The sequence below is a fragment of the Oryx dammah genome, unplaced genomic scaffold (genome assembly GCF_014754425.2).
Source record: "Oryx dammah isolate SB20612 unplaced genomic scaffold, SCBI_Odam_1.1 HiC_scaffold_8, whole genome shotgun sequence".
NCBI lineage: Eukaryota > Metazoa > Chordata > Mammalia > Artiodactyla > Bovidae > Oryx > Oryx dammah.
The window spans coordinates 1,729,684-1,743,512 of NW_024070192.1; positions in this window are offsets into that span (position 1 = coordinate 1,729,684).

Here is a 13,829-nt window from a genome sequence, read left to right on the forward strand (position 1 = left end):
CAGAAGAAAGAAAGGAAAACCCGAAGCACTGGATTGTGTCTCTGTGGAGTGTCTTGCACCCTTTCGAGATAAGGGGATTGCTCCTTACACGCCCACACGCCTCTCCCTTCTGAGGATGTCTTTGAAGAATGATTCTGATGCTAGCCTCAGTCAGTCGCTTGGAAGCTGACCCCGGGTGAACCACTGCTGCTTTTTTCCACCGCCTCTTCTGGAAATCATTAAGACATAGATGACAGAGACCAAAATTTGAGAAAGTGCCAGGAGTTTGTTTATTCTGATCTGGTTCCTTAGAGATGCTAATGCATGAATTATAAACATGATGGATGGAATCATAATGTTTCAACCTGCCAGCCCTACATCAAGGCCTGCTTGAGTCTTACTAAAAAAAGATAAATAAGGGCTCATGTTTGTCAAGAGAAGAGAAGAGACTTCTTAGAACTTTTACTTCAGACAACTCAAATCCAGACTCAAGCAACTAGTTCCTTTATAAAAAAATCCATTTCTTAATGCCAGTATATATGCATATAAGCACCCTTGTCTTGATGGCTCAGCTTAAAGAATCTGCCTGCCATGCAGGAGATACAGGAGATAAGGGTTTGACCCCTGGGATCAGGAAGATCCCGAGGAGAAGGAGATGGCAACCCACTCCAGTATTCTCGCCTGGAAAAACCCCATGGGCAGAGGAGCCTGGTGGGCTACAGTCCATGGAGTCGCAAAGAACTGGACACGGCTGAGCAGCTAAATAATGACAACAACAAAGTGCTTTGAAGACGCCCTTATCTTCCAAGACCAGGCTAGGAAAGTCTTGCAAGGGTGTCGCCCGTCCGCTCAGAGGGAGCAATTTTGTGTTCAGCCTCTGACACGGGAACATTTCCAGTGGCCTGAGTCCAGTGGAGAGACCTGAATCCTGCTTCTAGAGTTGTGTCTGTCTTGACCAAATCTTTCTAATAAATGAACTGTTCATCACGCCCAAGAGACATGGAGCTGGAGCTTTATTTGTGTCTACAGAACTGATTGCATGAACTATTTTGTGTCTGCTTGCCAAGAGACGTTTGTTGAATAAATGTCCACATGATGGGAAGAATTCGGTCTAAGGTTCTTTTTCTTTACACCCCGACAGGGAGCTTACGAGAGAGTAGCTAGACCTTCCCCACCCTCAGCTTCTTCAGCAGCTGTCGTGGTCTCCCTAAACAACTTCCGAGTTGTGCGTGAGCCCTAGACCACTTCACAGCATAAGTAGATTTAGAAATAACAGGCCAATTCATGCACCAGTTTATGAATTGAAAAATTAGACAGCACATGTGGGCAAAGTTTCTCAGTTGTGTCTGACTCTTTGGGACCCTATGGGCTGCAGCCTGCCAGGCTCCTCTGTCTATGGACAATGGACAAGTACACAATCCTTTCTCTGGACAATTGGGAGTTGTTTCTCTAAAGGGAAACTTCTTTTATTTTTTATTTCTTTATTTTTTAAACTTTTTATTTTATATTGGATTCTAGCCGACTGGGCCTCCCTGGTGGCTCAGAGGTAAAGAATCCACTTGCAATGCAGGAGACCCAGGTTCAACCCCTGGGTCGGGAAGGTCCCTTGGAGAAGGAAATGGCACCCCAGTCCAGTGTTCTTGCCTGGAGAATTCCATGGACAGAAGCTACAGTCCGTGCAGTTGCAAAGAGTCAGACAGGACTGAGCCCGACTAACACTCCCACGGTCACGCAGCCGACTGACAATTTGGTGGTTTCAGGTGCACAGCAGAGCTACTCAGACCTACCACGCACGGATCCACTCTCCACCAAACTCCCCTCCCACCCAGGCTGCCACATAACACTGGGCAGAGTTAAGGGAAGCTTCTTTAAGCCCCGGGAACTCTGTAGCAGGAGGTGGAGGAGGAGGAAATCAAAGTCTAGCCAATGGCCGCGCTGAAAGCCACGAGGCCCAGGGCCCGGACGCCCGCTCTGGGGGGTGAAGTCCAGTGCCGATGAGGAGCACACTCCGGGTAGGAAAAACACGGCCCATGGCAATTATCTTTGCCCATAAAGATTTGTGACTTATTTCCTCCTCTTAAATCAAGACCAGACCAGGCCCGCATGCCAGTGAGTCCACAGGAGCACAGACCTGGCAATTAGTAGGACGGCGGGAGTGAGGACAGGCCCATCCAGCCTGGGGACCGCCGTGGAGGTCTGAGCTCTGCTTTGCCCGTGACCTGTTGTCTGAGATTCGAGGTCAGCAGGCAGGGGAGTGACAGGCGAGCAGAAAACCACTCACGAGAGATTTTGTTTTGGGTGAACATCGTCCTGAATAAACAAACCTTTAACTGTGAAGACGTGGCATTTGCAGCTTCAGTGGGGACAGGGAGACGTAAAGAGAGCCTGGCCAGAGGGAAGGGCGGAGGTGATGTGATTTTGACAAACTGCAAAGAGCGGCTGGCAGACTTTCCTGAAGGCCCTGGCTGTTCGCTTTTCAGACGCTAAATCCTCCGTCTTAAGCAGACGCTCAGACAAGTCAGACCTAAGGGTGGATCCAGGCTGGAGGGGATGGACTAGAAGGCCGGCGGGTTGCCATGACGCCAGGGGTGGCTCCTGGATGGAGATGCGTGTGACCAGGTCCCTTGGTGTGTGCTTTTAGGGGCTCACCTGTGAAGGAGGTGGGGACGTGGGGCGGGAGTGAGAGGGCTGAGCTTCGATGCAGCTGCGAGTCCAGTGAGCTCCCACCTGACATTAGTCGGAGTGGCCGTCATTCCAAAGTCCAGAAAGAGCAAACGCTGGGCAGGGTGTCGAGAAAAGGGAGCCCTTCTGCCCTGCTGGTGGGAACGTGGACTGGTGCAGTCCCTGTGGGGAGCAGCAGGGCAGGTCCTTAGAAAACTAGAGCGAGAGTTACCGTAGGACCCAGCAATCTCACTCCTCAGCAGGCATCTGGGGAAAACTATAATGTGAAAAGATACACGCACCCCAGTGTTCACTGAAGCACTGTTTACAGTAGCCAAGACATGGCAAGAACCTAAATGGCCATCAGCAGAGGAATGGATAAAGAAGGTGTGGTCCATATATACACTGGAATATTTCTCAGCCGTAAAAAGCATGAAATAATGCCACTTGCAGCAACATAGACGGGCCTAGAAGTTGTCACGCTGAGTGAAGTCAGTGAGATAAAGACAAATATCATATGATACCACTTATGGGTGGAATCTAAAAAAATGATGCAAACGAACTCATTGATGAAACAGAAAAAGACTCACAGACATAGAGAACAAACTTACGATTACCAACAAGGGAAGCGTGGGGAGGGCAAGGATGAAATTGGAATCTGGGATTAGCCGGTGCACACTCTCAGTTCAGTTCAGTCGCTCAGTTGTGTCCGACTGTTTGCAACCCCATGAATCACAGCACGCCAGGCCTCCCTGTCCATCACCATCTCCCAGAGTTCATTCAGACTCATGTCCATTGAGTCGGTGATGCCATCCAGCCATCTCATCCTCTGTCGTCCCCTTCTCCTCCTGCCCTCAATCCCTCCCAGCATCAGAGTCTTTTCCAATGAGTCAACTCTTCGCATGAGGTGGCCAGAGTACTGGAGTTTCAGCTTTAGCATCATTCCTTCCAAAGAAATCCCAGGGCTGATCTCCTTCAGAACAGACTGGTTGGATCTCCTTGCAGTCCAAGGGACTCTCAAGAGTCTTCTCCAACACCACAGTTCAAAAGCATCAATTCTTCGGCGCTCAGCCTTCTTCACAGTCCACCTCTCACATCCATACATGACTACTGGAAGAACCATAGCCTTGACTAGACGGACCTTAGTTGGCAAAGTAATGTCTCTGCTTTTGAATATACTATCTAGGTTGGTTATAACTTTTCTTCCAAGGAGTAAGCGTCTTTTAATTTCATGGCTGCAGTCACCATCTGCAATGATTTTGGAGCCCCCAAAAATAAAGTCTGACACTGTTTCCACTGTTTCCCCATCTATTTGCCATGAAGTGATGGGACCGGATGCCATGATCTTCGTTTTTTGAATGTTGAGCTGTAAGCCAACCTTTTCACGACTATATATAAAGTAGATGAACACCGAGGACCCGCTGCACAGCGCAGGGACTCTACTCAGGGGCCTACAGTAAACCACAGTGAAAAAGGATATACATATACGCGTGTATGTGACTGAGTCCCTTTACTGTGCATCAGCTGCTAACACAGCAGAGTGAATCCACTCTACTCCAATACAATAAAAAGATTAAAAAAACAAAGCGACTTGGTCCTCAACTAGACAAACGGATGGTCATATTTGTACTCCTGTGAATATGAAGAAGGACACGTCTCCAATTTGTCTATTCGTGTTCAACTATGATGCTATTCTTATGTGAAGACCAGACGGGCAGCTCCAAGCAGAAAGACACGTCAGTGCCTGGGCCGTGAGCAAAAGGGAGAGAACCAAGCTGAGTGCTCCTCAGGGGCAGGGGAAGTTCAGCGCCAGCGGGGACCGCGCCCGGCTCAGTCGGGACCGCTTCACGGCAGACGGCTCAAATTATATCTCTCGGACGAAGCTCCTCATTAAGGCCCTGCACCTCAGAGACGTTCTGGCCTCCCAAGGTGCGTCATTAAGGAAGCCAGCACGATGATAGTAATTTACATGGAGCTGAAAGAGCCGTCTAACTTAGAACAGGTATTCACAGTTCAGCCATTCTCAAGAAGAGGCTCCCTGGGATAAAGAAACTTCCTGAAGGAATTGTGGGCAATCATCTCTTGAAGGCAAACCTATCCGGCCCGACGAGCGAGAAGCAGGGAACATGGCCAGCGGCTCTCAGGGCCGATCGCTTCCTTCCGTATCATCTCATCACAGGATAATTTCCAGCAGCAACTTGTTCTGCCTTGGGACTCAGCTGTGTCCTGGATGTGGTGTTTCATTAAATGCGACTTTGTCCCCAGAGCCACTGCCAGGAGCCCTCAGCATCCCTGGGAGGGCTGGCTGCTCAGTGACTCTCTTGGGGGATCAGGGCTGGGGGATGGAGACTTTCCCCGTGCTGTCCCAGCTGCGCTCCCCTGCTTCTCCTCACAGACACTACCCAGCAGGGAGACAGCTTCTTGGGAGAAAGAGAGGAGGCAGGTGTCATTCTCTTGCTGCCCTTTATGACGCCCAGCAGAGGAAATGCACAGCACAGGTGTGGGAGTTTGGCTGACTTGTAGTAAAAAATAAACGCGGTTTCCTGTTTGCCGCTTATTTTCATTCTTAAGTGGTGAGGAGCCGCTGGTACTTCCTGCCAGGACTAGTATTTTATGCAGGCAGACTCGGTGTCATTTGGGACCAAAAAATGTCCATGCCTGCAACCTTCTGAAAACTCTCACATCTCACTCATGAGTGTCATTCCTTAAAGTAACATGAGGATTTGGGTTGAATCATTGTGTTACTTGGAGTGTTGAAAGATTGGCACCTTGAAGCATTATAATTTTCTCATGTATATGATCAACTTAAAGCAGTTCTGGGTCCTGAGAATATTCAGTGGTCCATCCATCTATCCATCCCTCCACCTATCCATCTATCCATCCACCCACCCACCCATCCACCTATCCATCCATCCACCCATCCACCCAACCACCCATCCATCCACCCACCCATCCATCCACCCATCCATCCATCCATCCACCCATCCATCCATCCATCCATGCACCCATCCACCCACCCACCCATCCATCCACCCACCCACCCACCCACCCATACACCCATCCACCCACCCACCCACCCACCCTTCCACCCACCCACCCACCCCTCTATGTGTTGCGATGTCAAGCAGTGGGCTTATGTTGGTGCACTGAGGAGGGAGCCTGTCTGCAGACAGTCACTCCCATGACACAGAGCTCTGAAAAGACCCTTCCAAACACTGAAGTGGGTTCTGCACAGATCTAGCTTTTCCCAAGTTTCCAACCAAAGCAAACAAACCAACCCAGAAAATCACCCTGGGAAACTCCCAAGATGGATTCCCTGGGCTTCTGAGGCCCTGTTTCCTCACCTTCATCACTCCTGGAAGAAGGCTGCAGATTCCAGGATTGGAGCCCCGAGAACCAACTCGTGTGCTCCCTTTCTGGGCATTCCAGAAAAAAAAATTAGAAAAAAACCCCAAAGACTACTGTGCACACAGCAGCCCGCAGCCGTGACTGCAGTCGCTCGATTACATGGTTATTCACGGAGTACAGATTACAGGCTTTCTTAGCCAAGGGCTCCGTGACTCGACCAGATATAACTAAACAAGAAAAAAACCCGACATGCAAACGCTGGATGTTTTCTCAGCATATGGCAGCATTTAGTCCCAGTCAGCAAAAAATAGGAACAAAACAAAACTGTGAGCAAGTCTTTTTTTTTTTTTTTTCCTGCTTTGTTTGGCTTCACAAGGATGTGGATAATGTGAGACCCAGGCCTACTAATGAGGAGCAAGACTTGTTTGAAAATTCCTGATATGACAAAATCATAAAGAAATGGGACAGGCTGTTTGCTGTTTTTGTTCTTCAGTTCGCTTTTTAAATTGAAGTACAGTTAATTTGGGCTTCCCTGGTGACTCAGCTGGTAAAGAATCCGCCTGCAATGCAGGAGACCTGGGTTCGATTCCTGGGTTGGGAAGATCCCCTGGAGGAGGGAAAGGCTACCCACTCCAGTATTCTGGCCTGGAGAATCCCCATGGACAGAGGAGTTTGGTGGGCTACAGTCCATGGGGTTCCAAAGAGTCAGACATGGCTGAGTGAGTAAGTGCAGCCCAGCACAGCATAGCTAATTTACAGCGCTGTGTTAGTTTCAGCTGTATAGCAAAACGACTCAGGTACAGACATATATATATATGTAGAGATATATATTCTTATTATATATATATATTCTTATTATATCCATATATATTCTTTTTCAGATTCTTTTCCACTATAGGTCATTGAGTTTGGTTCCCTGTGTTATGGGGTAGGTCTTTGTCATTAGCTATTTTTGTCGGAAAATAGAGCTCTGTGACAGCCGTTTGTTGCTAGGTCTGTGTCCTGGAGCTTGGGGCTTAGTTTTGCAGAAACGGTGGTATGTGGTTCCCCAGGCCGGCCTTCTCTGCCAGACGCGGCCTCCGCCCTTTGGGCAGGAGAATTTCTCCACTTTGGGGAGAAAAGTGAGCATCAGAGAGAAAGGTGGGTTCCTCCGGGGGGCTGGGAGGGAGTGTGTCGCAGACTGAGGGCTGCAGGCAGCTTTTCCCTGAATTCATGGTGTGTGCACACACTCACATACACGTGCACACACACACACGTGTGCACACACACCCACACGTGTGTGCACACACACCCACACCCACATACTCACATACACGTGTGCACACACATGTATACACTCACACACACAACACACATACACGTGCACACACACACCCACACGTGTGTGCACACACCCCACACCCACATACTCACATACACGTGTGCACACACACGTACACACACTCACATACACATGTGCACAGAGGTCTGGATGTGAGGCTTAGAATCAAGTCTTGGAAAAGGTGAGGGAAAAGGCATGGCAGCAACTGCCCTGCGCTGGACGCCTTCCAGGCTCCCCGTCAGCCGTGTCACTGGAGAAGGGCCGCGGGCGTGTCTGCCTGGAGCTCGGGGAGCTGGACACGGACGCTGAGCCGCTGCCGATCCGGGGCAGCAGCCGAGAATGAGGGAGTGAAGCCTTCAGACACGACTGCGACGGGCCCAGAAACAGAAACGGAAGGAGAGGCTGAGCCCCGGGCCATCTTCCTCCCTGCAGCAGTGACCCCCAGGTTGGATCCCAGCGGCAGGGAGCTGTGCCTCTGCGAGGGGAACCTGAGGCTGGCTCAGGGACGGCCAGGGGAGGGGAAGGCGGGGGAGGGGGCGGGGTCCTGGGTCAGGGTGGGGCGGGGTCTCAAGGTCCTCCCACCCCCACCCCCAGTAGCTGTTGAAGAAGCCCGTGGCACCCAAGGCTGCAGAGAGAGACACCAGGAAAGGAAGCGCCAGGGCTGGGACTGCCAGCACCGTGGGCCCTCCGTGTCTCCTCATCCCTCATCCTTGCGTTCAACTCACTGTGGGAAAAGGCTCCAGAAAATTCCAGAAAGTGACACTTGAATTTGCAACCTCCCTCCCCACTGGCAACGGTCCCCATAGTGCCAACAGCATATTAGGGGCTGGAATTAACCTGGAGATGATTGAAGTGTACAGGAGGATGTGTGCAGGTCACAAGCAGAGAGTTTCGAGTAAGGGGCTTGAGCACCCTGTAATTTTAGCATCCGCAGGGGGTCCTGGGGCCGATCCTTCCCCCCCAGACACTGAGAGACAAGGGTGTGAAAAGCCAGCAGGCCAGGGGGACCCTTCAGAGTCTGTGGTGCGTGACTGCCAGCAGGCCTGGCCTGTGACCTGCCAGGAAAAGCCTTGCAACTGTGGACGGCCAGGCCTAAATAATCAGACCGAGCTTGTTCACCAGGAGCCGGACTCCTCAACATTGCACAGGCATCACGCCCAAGGCTGTCCTGTCCTGAGTGGCAAAGCTCTCCCTGAACCAGCTCGAAGCTGCTGGCAGTACCCAGAGCTCCCCTCCTCTCCACCCGTCCACCCCGGGCCCTGTCCCTGGGGACCCTGCACATAAAGAGCCCAGCGTCTCCCTTCCGGGTCCTCGCCCCCTCCGAGGCCAGGAGGGGAGGCGCTCACGTTGAGGCCTCAGGTCTAGGAGGCAGCGGCGAAAACTGAAAGACGTTATCTACCAGCAGTGACAGATGACTCCATTAACATTTGTTGCGTACGCGTGGGTTATTTTATCAAGAGAGTGCAGGAAAGAGCAGAGGACAAATAAACCACAGGGCAGGAGCGGGTGAGGATGTGTGCGGCGGGTTCTAAACAAGTGTGTGAGATAAACGACGCCAGTGGGGCTGCTGTGCTGGGGCAAGCCTGGGGGGCGCGTCTGGGCTGTCGAGGCTGCCCGCCCAGTGCCTGCCCGATGCCACCATAATCTCTTTAAAGGTCAGTTTTCTCATCCTTAATGATGGTGGATTAATTTAGGGGAATAGTAGTGTGGACTAAACGATATGTAATTTTATTTATTTTGGCTGTGCTGGGTCCTCATTGCTGGGCGGGTATTTCTTTAGCGGCAGCGAGCGGGAGCTCCTCTCTAGTTGCGGTGCTCGGGTTTCTCGCTGCGGTGGCTTCTCCTGTCGCAGAACACACACTCCAGGCGTGCAGGCTTCAGTAGCTGCAGTTCCGAGCTCCAGAGCACAGGCTCAATATTTGTGGTGCGTGGGCTTAGTTGCCTCGCTGCATGTGAGGTCTACATGGATCAGGGGTCAAACCCCGTGTCTTCTGCGTCGGCAGGCAGATTCTTTACCCCCGAGCCACTGGGAGATGTGCTGTGGGCTGTGCTTAGTCGCCCAGTCGTGTTTGACTCTTTGAGACCCCACGGACTGTCGTCCCCCAGGCTCTTCTGTCCATGGGATTCTCCAGGCAAGAATACTATAGTGGGTTGCCGTGCCCTCCTCCAGGGGATCTTCCCGACCCAGGGATCTAACCCAGGTCTCCCACATTGCAGGCAGATTCTGAGGCACCAGGGAAGCCCAACTCATCAGGAGATAAATAATGCTAATTTTTTTTAGGGAAGCCCCACAAAATCTTTGAATACAATATGCAGAACAAAGTAATTACTCAGGATACACTCGTGGTGTGGTTTTTATTATTTTCATCTGAGTCCTGCCTTGCTCAAGTCCTAGGGCAAAGCTTTGTGTAGATTCGCTCGGTGCATTAATGGGTTTTTGCAAAGATGGATGTAAAGCAGATTCATTGTCAGCTGTGAATTTCACTAGTAGTTCTTCCTCTTCATGCCTGGGCACGTGGTCTGAGTGTGGACAGTCTCCTCCTTGGGTCTCACACTCTCCCTGCATTCCATGGTGATTGTCTAGAGCTATCTCTGCTCGAGTCTGGGAGGAAGTTTACACCTTGCATAAAAGAAACCAGGTGGGGTAGTTGAGGTTAAGCCCTCCCCGGCATCCATGGAGAGCCAGTCTTTCTGTATGGAATTCTCCACCTGGAAGTGGAAGCTGGTGTGAAGTGGTGGCTCATTGTTAGAATAAAAAGAGAGAAAGACAGAAGCTTCACACACTGCCAGGTCACGCACGATACATGCAGGATGGTTTCTTCACCAGAAGGCACACTAGCCTGTGTGCAGGGAGGGTGTGCTGGGACAGCATCAGATAGCTGTCGACCCCACGTCCTCTTAGAAAGAGACCTGGAGACCTTCCTGACTTCCTCTGCTGGTCGATGGACATAGTCATGGACTCCAGATTTCAAGGATATTTTTGCGAAGTGGAGATAAGTGGAGTAGAATCCCTTAGTTGGAAATCATGAAGGGGAATTTGGTTTAAGAAAGGACAGACAACTTTATCTGGAAGGGGCCAGAGAGTGAGTATTTTCGGCTTTCTGAGCTGTAGAGTTGCAGTTGTAACTGGTCAACTCTGCTGCCGTGGCCCCAAAGCCACAGTAAAAGCTGTGCTAACAAATGCCTTTCCTGTAAAACTTTATAGAAAAAACCGGAAGCTCAGGTTTGACCTGAGAGCCATAGTGTGTGAATTCCTGGCTTAAGAGAGATGGGAAAGGCTAAAATATAAAATTCTGCCTATGTCATCATGAATCACAGCAGTCAGAGGAAAAACAAGTAGGCAATTGAATTAATCAGTATAGTTGCAAGGGGAGCTGTCTGCCTGGGATTGAAGGAGGCGTGTGCCAGAGAGGAGGGGACCGAGCCGGTGTGCATGTCCTGTGGCTCAGAAATAAGCTTGCTGATGTGAAAAAATTAAGCTCTGGGAATCAGCAAAAAAAGGCCAAAGATTACAAATGAAGAAGGAATAGATTTTGTTTTTAGTTTTGGGGGAAGTTGTTTAGTATAGTCAAAAGTTCAAAGGAAAGGGTAGACCCCCTGCCTGGGGACAAAGCTGTAATGCAAACAGGGGCCGTGACTTTGCTGACCACAGTCACCCAGAAGGGGACCCGGAGGGGGGCCTTTGACTCTCTGAGAGGTGCTGGACCATGGTGGCAAAAAACCACCCAGTGAAAACTGCAGAAAAGGCAGGACTTGCCTGGCTGTCCAGTGGTTGAGACTCTGGGCTTCCAGTGCAGGGCCATGGGTTGGAGCCCTGGTTGGGGAACTGATATCTCACATGCCTTGTGGCGCAACCAGAAAATAAGTCTGGAAAACGGATCCAGGCCCGGAGAACAATAAAAGCTTCCAGATGCGAACGCTGGTTGTTGCCCAGCATTGTGATTTGGGCAGTTGTTTTCTCTTTTATTGTTGCCATTCAGTCGCTGAGTCATCTCTGACTCTCTGTGACCCCGTGGACTGTGGCCCGCCAGGCTCCTCTGTCCGTGGGATTCTCCAGGCAAGAACACTGGCGTGGGGTGCCATGCCCTCCTCCAGGGGATCTTCCTGACCCAGGGATTGAGCTTGAGTCTCCCGCATTGTGGGAGGATTCTTTACCACTGAGCCACCAGGGAAGCCCTTTCTTATTTATATTTTTGAGTGACTTTTATTATAAACATACGTTACTTTTAAAATGAAAAATGAAAGCTATTTAACATGGAGGAGCAGCCTTAGGATGTATGCTTAGAAACTGTAAGAAGCCAGGTCTTCACTCAGCCTAAGTAGGAATTTCTCACTCAAAGGGTCTGAGCCGCAAACTAGGGAGTGTCCCAGGGTAGCAGACACTCATTGCTTATCAGCAGTTTTCCTAAGGGTAGAACTTGCCCCCAGCAAATATCCAAGACTTGTCTTCCCAGCTTCCCTTGTGGTCACAGCATGGGCGAGCCACATCCTTGCCAAGGAGAGCTGCTGGGAAATCTGCTCAGCGGTGGCTGGGGGAGGTTCTCCTTCTGGCTGTGTGTGTGTGTGTGTGTGTGTGTGTGTGTGATGTGGGCAGAAGCTTCAGCCTTTCAGGGTTAGATGTGCTCCTGTGAGGATGTGGTGTTGCTGCAGTGCCAACTCTTTGGTGACCACGAAGAGCTAACCCCAAGGTCACCATACAACACTCTGGTGCTGGTAGACCAGAAGGATGGAAAGAGTGGGGTCCCTGACTCATTGACTTGTACCTGCCTCCTCCCCTGTGTCTTCAGAGACCTGAGACAAGTGGACTCGGGGAGGATTCGGCTCTCATTGGACACTGCAGCCTCTAAGTGGCTCATCCTTCCCAGACTGTTCACAGAGGCATGTTGACGGAACGCCTTAAGTTGGGTTAGAGAATGAGCGCTTCTCAAGTCCTGGGGAGCTGTTTTAGTCCTTGCAGTGAGAGGCCACAATGCAGTTCTGCAATGTTTATTATTTCCTATCATTAGATTTTGTTGCCTTAACTATTGGGGGGAATAGAGGTGTTTTCACGTGGCTCGAAGGTTTCTCCTTTTCATGGTTGTTGGCGTCCTTCCCCAAGCCCAGTTCTGCAGAAGACAAGGGTAAGTCCTGAAGACTCCCTTCGGTGGGGCAGGAGATGCCCAGTCTCTGCATGTGTGGGCTCAGGGGCAGGTCTCGGGGGAAAACCAGTCTTTGCATCTCCTGTTGGGCAGAGAATAATGGCTAAACTGGAGCTCGCTGCTCATGGCTGGAGGGGAGGGATAGTTAGGAAGGTTGGAACGGTCAGCTTTGCCCGGCTCTATTTAAAGGTAACCAACAAGGACCTGCTGTGCGGCACAGGGGACGCTGCTCAGTGTTATGCGGCAGCCTGGACGGGAGCGGAGTTTGGGGGGCACGGGTACATGCAGATGTATGACTGAGTCCCTTTGCTGTCCACCGGAGATTATCACAACAGTGTAAATCGGTCACGTCAAATAAAGTACCAAATACCGATACCAAATGAAAAGTTTAAACTGAGAAAATGGAAAAGCAGCAGCTTCCCATGCTCCACAGTAGGACCTTGCCTTTTCCATCCCTGTGTACTAGTCTGCACCCGCTGACCCGACTCCCAGTCCACCCGCCCCAACTCCTCCCCGCACTGGCAGCCACAAGTCTGGGCTCCGTGTCTGTGAGTCTGTTTCTGCTTTGCAGACGAGTTTATTTGCAGCAGATTTTAGATTCCACATATAAATGATATCATATGGTATTTGTCTCTGTCTGACTTACGATAATCTCTAGGTCCCCCCATACCGCTTCAGATGACATTATTTGGTTCTTTTTATGGTTCAGTAATATTCCACTGTATATACGTAGTTTAATTAAAAAACGTAGACTAGAGTGTGGGGGCCGGGGGGTGCCTGCTCCGCACAGCAGGCTCACGTCCTGGCTCTAGCTCTGACTGGCAGCCGTCTTGGGCCAATCCCTTAACGTCTAGCCCTTTGTTTCCTCGTGGATAAAGCGAGGATGATGCTCACATGACGAGGTCATGGAGCCCAAGGCCTTGTAAGGCTTCTGGCACCACACCTACCCCACCCTAAGGAGTCCACACAAGGGTCCCGTGGTCTTCAGTTCACGGGGCATCCCCTCTCCCAGGTGCCCTGTACGTTGAGAGGCCGTCCCTACCTGGGGACGTCGTCCTTCAGCAAGGCCTCAGGGATGCGGGGCGGGTACTGGGTTTAGCAGAAAGCATCTCCAGTTTGGCCGGCCCTCATGCCCTGGGCCCATCAGTTTATGGCGCTGCTGTTATTACTGTTCCATTTTGCTTGTGTTTCTAGCATGTGGCTCAGTTTGCTCACCCTCCCTGAGGGTGGGGTTGAAATCCCGTGTCTGGATGTTCCAGCATGCCTGGCTCTGGGCACGTGGCCCCTCCGCAGGGGATCCTGGTCAGCGGCTGGGAAGATGGGCAGCAGTGACCTGTGAGAGGAGGCGCTGGGGCTGGTTCGTGGGAAGGTCGGCGTGCAGA